Source organism: Suricata suricatta, chromosome 10 (assembly GCF_006229205.1).
Source record: "Suricata suricatta isolate VVHF042 chromosome 10, meerkat_22Aug2017_6uvM2_HiC, whole genome shotgun sequence".
In the NCBI taxonomy this organism is placed as follows: Eukaryota; Metazoa; Chordata; class Mammalia; order Carnivora; family Herpestidae; genus Suricata; species Suricata suricatta.
Window position 1 is genome coordinate 2378999 of NC_043709.1, and position 6781 is coordinate 2385779.

Here is a 6781-nt window from a genome sequence, read left to right on the forward strand (position 1 = left end):
AGGACCTGTGCTGGCCCAGGGCCCGCCCACAATGCAGGACAAGACCCCTAACTCAGTCTCACTGGCAAGGTCTCTCTTGTCCTGGATGTCGCACAGTCACAGGCCGTGGGGACTGGGGTGATGGCTGGGCGCCATCCTTTGCTGCCGGAGGGGAGGAGGGCGAGAGCTTACAGGCAGCTGTGCACCTGCGCGGAAGAAAAGACACCAAGGAGACTCAGGGACAGAGGTCCAGGGGTGTACCTCCCGGCCCCCGGGCCCCGCAACCCCCTGCGGGGCCTTCCTTCTCCCACCTGCTCCATGTCGCTCGTAATCCACGCAAGCAAGCCGCAAGCCGAACCCCTCCTGGTGGGTGGCACGCGGGTCCCCCTTCCCCACCCCCACCCCTCCCTGTCCCCCACACTCTGGAGGCACCCTGAGATTAGTAGTATTTTGCATGAAAAAGGAAGGCAAGCTTCTGCCCCATGGACTTCTCTGCTAAACAGCACAGAAGCCTCACCAGGGGTTTTGTGAGGACAGTTCTTCATGAACTGAGCTCTGTCTTTGCGGGTCTGGGGAAAATATCTCTTTAATATGCGGAATAAAACGAGAACGCCGTTAATTACAGCGCAGAGACACAACACGCCCGATTAAGACGGTGGATCTGGAGCTCCCGATGCCAGCACACAGCCGACGTCCAAGACGGAGAATACCCAGGGGTACTCGGGGCTCTGCCATGGATGCACGCGGCCACCAGTCAAATAGGTTCGCTCCCTCTGACCTTGATGTCCGTCCACACATCCTGTTCGCCAAGACACAGCCACCTTTCCGGGGGCGGCCACCTCGCACATGCCCAGCCAGGGCAGAGGGGCCAGACCGGCCAGACTCCCGCTGCTCTGCGGTGCCAACCCTTTTCCAAACGGGTCCCGTCTCCCACCCACACGCCTTTGTCTTCCTGCCCCACACACTGCCTCGAAGCAGCTTCCACTGTCCAGCTCTGCTGCCTCCTCCTCCAGGAAGACCTCCAGATTTCTCCTCTTTCTGCCTAGCAGCTGTTCTGTCCACAGCAAGATGGCAGTTTGCTTGCTTCGGCTGCTGATCTGCACACCCTCTGTCCACCCCGCCAGCTGCTTCGACCCAGAATGCTGCTCCAGACAGGCAGCAAGCACGCCCAGCCCCCGGCCCCTGCCAGGCCGGGCATCAGATCTTTGAGGCTCCAGGTCAGATTTCCCATAAAATATTCAGTCTCAGTGTGTGAGTGTATCAGAGAGGCCAGTCCCTGGGCTGTGCGTGCGACACAGTGACCGCCCCCCCACCCCGGCCACAAGTCCCCTGGGGCCCCGGGCAGGCCATCCCTTCCTGGGCTTCAGTGCCCGCTTCTGACGACCCTGGTGCCTGCATCCCGAGAGGGCGCTGCCACCAGGGTCCTGGGGGCTCCTGGGCCCCTGCTCCCATGACTCCCCTGTGGCAGCCTGCGGCTGTGGTGCAGGGACCCGCCAGCCTCCACCCACACTGACGGACCCTCCGTTCGCCTTCCTGCTGCCCAAGGCAACACGGAGGCATCACGGTATACACACCACACATGTGCACATACGTACATGTGTTCTCACCCTCCCCCCACATACACGAGTATGCACGTGTAAACATCTGCACACACACCCCATGCACATATACACACCTACACACACACCACGCCTGTGCACATACGCACTACACACACACACACACGTGCACAGGTGCCACACACACACACACACTTCCCACCCTGTGGTGCACACCGCTGCACACTCCAGGCCCAAATCCAGAAAGCACAAAGCCAACTGTTCTATATGCTCGCAGCTCCAGTCCAGGCCCGGGGCAGGCTCAGGCAGGACAGTTCACCTGTGCCTATCATGCCGAGGGCCCCGGGTGGCTCCTTGGTCCTGCAATAATAAGATTGTCACCCACACCTCACCACTGTCCCAGAAGTCACCTCGCACCGATGGAACACCGGCCGCATGAACACCAGGCTCCAAGCAAGGCGCATGGCATCATGCAAATCAATAAAAAGAAACCTCGTTGAGGGGACCTGGGTGGCTCAGTTGGTTAAAACGTCTGACTTCGGCTCAGGTCAGGATCTCACAGTTAGTGGGTTCGAGCCCCGTGTTGGGCTCTGTGCTGACAGCTCAGAGCCTGGAGCCTGCTTCGGATCCTGTGTCTCCCTTCTCTCTGCCCCTCCCCCGCTCGTGCTTGCTTGGTCTCTCTCTCTCTCTCTCTCAAAACTAAATAGAAGAAACACTAAACAAAAAAGAAAAAAGAAAGCAAGCCCGTTGAGATTGGAGTCAGGAGACAGGCAGCGGGAGCCCTCAGGCCCAGCACCGGCAAGAGGGAGGAAGGTTTCCTTCTCCCCCGGCAACAGCCCAGCCAATCAGTGAGAGACTGTCCCAGCTCAGCCAATGAGAAGCCACTACACTTCCAGCTCCCAGTTTACTCCAATGGCCTTTCTGTTTACATCAGCCCTTCCCAAGTGCCCCTTTCTTGCATGAAAGAGCCCCCGACCCTGTCCTGTGGCCTTGGCCATGGTTCTGCTGTATCTTGCCCACCCGGGTTGCAATTCTCTGCTATTCCGAACGAAACCCACCTTCTGTGCTGAAACAGCTGGCAGTTTTATTTTTAAGGTTAACACTACACACATCACCTCTGCTCAGGCTTCACAGTCAGACTGGGGCAGAAAGGAGGAGGGCCCTTGTCCCCGTCCAGAGGAGGGGTTCATCAGGATACCGGAAGGGGCCTGGGGCACCCCCCTGCCTTTGAGGCTGCCTCCGCTCCCCAGAACCTGCACGTGCGACCTTACTTGGAAAAGGGCCTTTGCAGGTGTAATCAAGTTAAGGATGTAGAGAAAAGATCATCCGGGATTATGCACATAAGCCCTAAATCCAATAAGTGTCCTTACAAGAGACAGAAGAGGAGAAGACACACCGGGGAAGAGCAGAGGCTACACGATGAGGGAGGCAGGGGTGGGGTGATGGAGCCACAAGCCCAGGAGCGCCTGGGGCCGAGGGAGGCTGGAAGGGGGAGGAGGGGTCCCTCCCTTGGGCCCCCAGGGGGTAGCACAGCCCTGCAGACCCCTTGGTTTGGGACTTCTGAGTCCAGAACGACAGGAGAGGACGTGTCTGTTGCTTTAAGTCCCCAGAACCTGATGCACCGCCGGAGCCGCCTCAAGGTCACCGCAGAGGTTAGGGACGTCCCCCACTGGGAACCAGCAAGCCTGGCCCGGGCCTCCCAGGAACTCAGTGTGAGAACAGGGGCTCCTTCCGGACACCCCGAATCCTGCGTGGGGTCTGGAGAAACGCAGATGGAGGCAGGGCTCCTGGACCCGGAGAGAATCACTGAGCTTCTCCGACTGCACCCAGCGCGGCGAAGCCCCTGGGGTTGGGACGGTGCCGGCGAGCAGGGGACGCTGTGAGCCCCAGCGGTCTTGAGCAAAGCCGGAGAGGCGGGGCGCTCAGGGCAGCAGAGACAGGGAGAATGGCCGACCAGCTCGATTCGGGAGAACATCTGTGACATAAATAAAGCCAATGCCAATCAAGTGATGGAAGGAGCCAGCCGGCCGTTTAGTATTGATAAACGGCTCATTAATATGAAACTTTGCTTCATTTAGCATTTCTTATTGCCAATTAGCAGTAATGCCTTCACCATACTTTAGACTATTGCAAATTAACGGTTATCTGTTTTCCGGGGGCAAGGGTGGCAGTGGCCTTTGGGCTGCGGCTCTGGGCTGGCCCTAGGGGCTTTGTGGGATTCTGTCACAGAGCTCGGGGACGGAGACGGGGGCTGGGCAGCACGGCCACGGGGGCAGGGAATCCCCCAGACCCTCAGCCCAAAAGCACAGCACAGCCCATGGCCGTGGGGACATTCCAGGGCTTTCCACCCCCTTTGCAAGCCAGCCGCACCCCAGCCCTCTCCCCAGGTGACTGATGACGGCCCGTGTGTGTCACAAAGTAAACAATGGGACTGTGCCACAGAGAGTTATGGGGGAAATAAAGCCATCTCTCCCCTGGCCCAAACAGATAGCAGGAGTAATGGCGGGACATTAAGCATCCCTCGAGGGCGGAAACACCTCGCTGCTGTGCGTTTAATGCATCAAGCTGTTTTCGTGCCTGGGTATTGGAAAATTTGATCAGAAAGATGGGCTGCATTTTTGCAGCTGGTCCCCAGAGGGGGGCTCCTGGGACAGCGTCCTGGTCCTTGGGAATGGAGGGCGGTGCCTGAGGGGACCAGGCGGGCAGGCCAACCTGGGGACCCGCGTCCCCCCCGCAGCCTGGCCTGTGCCACCTTCCTCAGCCTCAGTTTCCCCATGTGAGCACTGGGGCCACAGCTGAGAGAAAGACCTCCTAATCCATCCATATGGAGGAGCTGGCGGACCTGGCGGGAGGTGCTTCAGACCCAAACCAGAGCCGCTGGAGAGGGAGCACCCCTAGCCCAGCCCCACTGGGCACGGGGGAACGCGGGTGCATACGGGTGTGGACGCTCCCTCTCCAACCCCGTGGCTCCACACTCCGCCTCCAAGGGGCTCCGCACATGTCTGCTTGCACCGGGGCCGGGCACCCGGGGCGCATCTTGGAGCGCCTCGCCTCCCAGCAGCCCAGGGCCTGGCCCACCACAGCTGGTGGGTGGCTGGGTGGGTGGGTGCACTATTGAACAAATACACAGGTGTCCAAGCCAGAAGTGTGCACACACGCATGCACGCATGCAAACACACCCGCACAACCAGCCCTATCCACCCGCCCACATGGGTCCCCCTCCCTGGCACCCTCCCAGCCACACCCCGCTCCGCACTGGCCTCTGGCTCCTGCGCCACCTGCCTCCCCACTTCCAGGGGAAGCGAGGGAGGCCCCTCCCACGGTTCTAGGAGACACCCCATCTCCTCGCCTTCCCAGCTCTGGGAGGGTGCCCCTGGCCTCAGCTCACATGCCCTTCCTCCACCATCAAAGGCACCGGCCTGCACGTTCCCCACTGCGCCTTCAGCACCTCCCCTCTTCTCTGCTCAGGTCCGTCACCCTCTGCTCCGCCTGATGGGGCCCCGTCCTGACCCAGGACCACTGGATAAGCCAAGACCATCTCCCGTCTGAGGACCCCTGACTCCCTTACCTGAGATCCGTAAGTTCTGGGGATTGTGCTGTGAACACCGTTGGGGGGCGCCGGGCAGCCTAGTTCATGGCCACAGTTCTACCAAAGGCTGGGGAGCTACAGCCCCTTCCTGCCATAGAGGTTCTGGATAAGGACTGGGGTCTTAGGATCACTGATCGCTGATGCCCCTTCGCTCCGGTGTTGGTTAGGTGGAGGATGGTGGAAACTCCCACAGCTCCCCGCCCCCTTGGCCTGGCCCCAGGCGGCCCACTCCTGAGCACGACCTCTGAGCACTTCCCCTGCCCCGCCCGCACCCTGCGCCCCAGAGTCCGGCTGGGGTCCTCCTGCGGGCCTGCACAAGCCTGCCCTCTCTCCTGACTGAGCACAGGCGAACTCCTGTTCCTCCTTCAAGACCCCGCCCAGTATCTGCCCTCAAGCCCAGGTTAATGATTTCCTTCTGTGGCTTCATCTCAGCGTCTTTGAATGTAGAACCCATTTGCTCGAAGAAGGTTTCGTTCGTCTGCCCACCTCCCATCTGGACTGTGAGCCCTGAGCACAGACAGGACGGCAGGTCAGTGTTTCTCTCCTGTGGTGTCTCTGGCACTCGGCACAGGGCCTGCCCATCTAGGCGCACAGGCATGTGGACTGAAGGTGTGGGAGGCAGAATTTATAACATGTGCCCCCAGAGAAGTGCCCCCAGAACCTTGAGTATGATACAGAATCACTCCTGGGAGCCTTTCTGTCACCTGCCATCCCTGGCCTTGAGATAAAGAGTTCACTGGGTGGGCCTGGTCTAACCAGGGGAGCCCTTAAGAGCAGAGCGCTTTCTCTGGCTGAGGGCGGAAAGCAAAGAGATTCGGGAGCTGGAGAAGGACCCGTGCGCCATATCTGGTTGTGGTGCACCGTGAGAAGTGCGGGTGGCCTCTGACAGCTGCCCCTCCCCCCCCACCCCCAGGCCCGGCCCCCAGGCGCACAGCCAGCAAGGGGGCGGGACTTCCCCCCGGAGCCTCCGGAGAAGAGCCGGCCCCCCACACCTGTGAGAGCCGGAGCGGGAAACCCAGCAGGACTTTGCCAAACCTCCGCCCTGCAGAGCTGGGAGCTGGCAAACCGCCGCTGCGTTAAGCCGATGGCCGAGCGCATTGAAGACACCAAATAGAACCCCGACACCCCGGCTGCGCCCACTCCGAGGGGCACGTGCGAGCGGAGGCACCCCAAGTCTGAGCGTGGAGACGGGCACGTGCCCCTGCTGGAGCCCGGAGCGCACACACAACTGGGCTGCGCACATGGGGCTCGGGATCTGCGGAGTCGACCCCCCCCCCGCCGACCCCTCTCTGGTGCCCCCCTCTGCCCCTCTAGGGTGCCCGGCCGCGGATGCTGCGGAATGTCCCGGGAGTGGCCTGAGACCAGTGCTTCGGGGAGTCCTGTGCCACCAACAGCCGCCCAACCAGGACGCCTTTGATCTCCTCCTCAGACTCGGGCCCCGGAAAAGCATGGGGACGGCCGGCTAAGGCTGGCAGTGGCACACGGGGTGGCGTGCCTGCCCCTTCCCTGTGGCCCTGTCGTCACCATCCGTTGGCCACCCCGCCAGTGCGGGACAAGCACGTGGAGACAATATGGTTTGGGATCTGGAGTCAGACACCAGCCCAGGAGCCGGTTCGGTCCTACGGGCCAGTCTCCCGTGTGTGTCCCCATAGGG

The 6781-nt window shown here is 61.1% G+C and overlaps 2 long non-coding RNA genes across 2 annotated transcripts; both read left to right on the top strand.

Annotated features, from left to right (window-relative positions):
• Nucleotides 1-1101: 1101 nt before the first annotated feature.
• Nucleotides 1102-2043, top strand: LOC115305612. Its single transcript, XR_003914886.1, has 2 exons — nucleotides 1102-1196; nucleotides 1816-2043. It is a non-coding gene; the product is annotated as an uncharacterized LOC115305612 (long non-coding RNA).
• Nucleotides 2044-4020: 1977 nt separating this feature from the next.
• On the top strand, nucleotides 4021-6373 carry LOC115303457. The gene is made up of 4 exons (XR_003914068.1): nucleotides 4021-4084; nucleotides 5007-5115; nucleotides 5560-5656; nucleotides 6041-6373. It is a non-coding gene; the product is annotated as an uncharacterized LOC115303457 (long non-coding RNA).
• The last annotated feature ends 408 nt before the right edge of the window (nucleotides 6374-6781 follow it).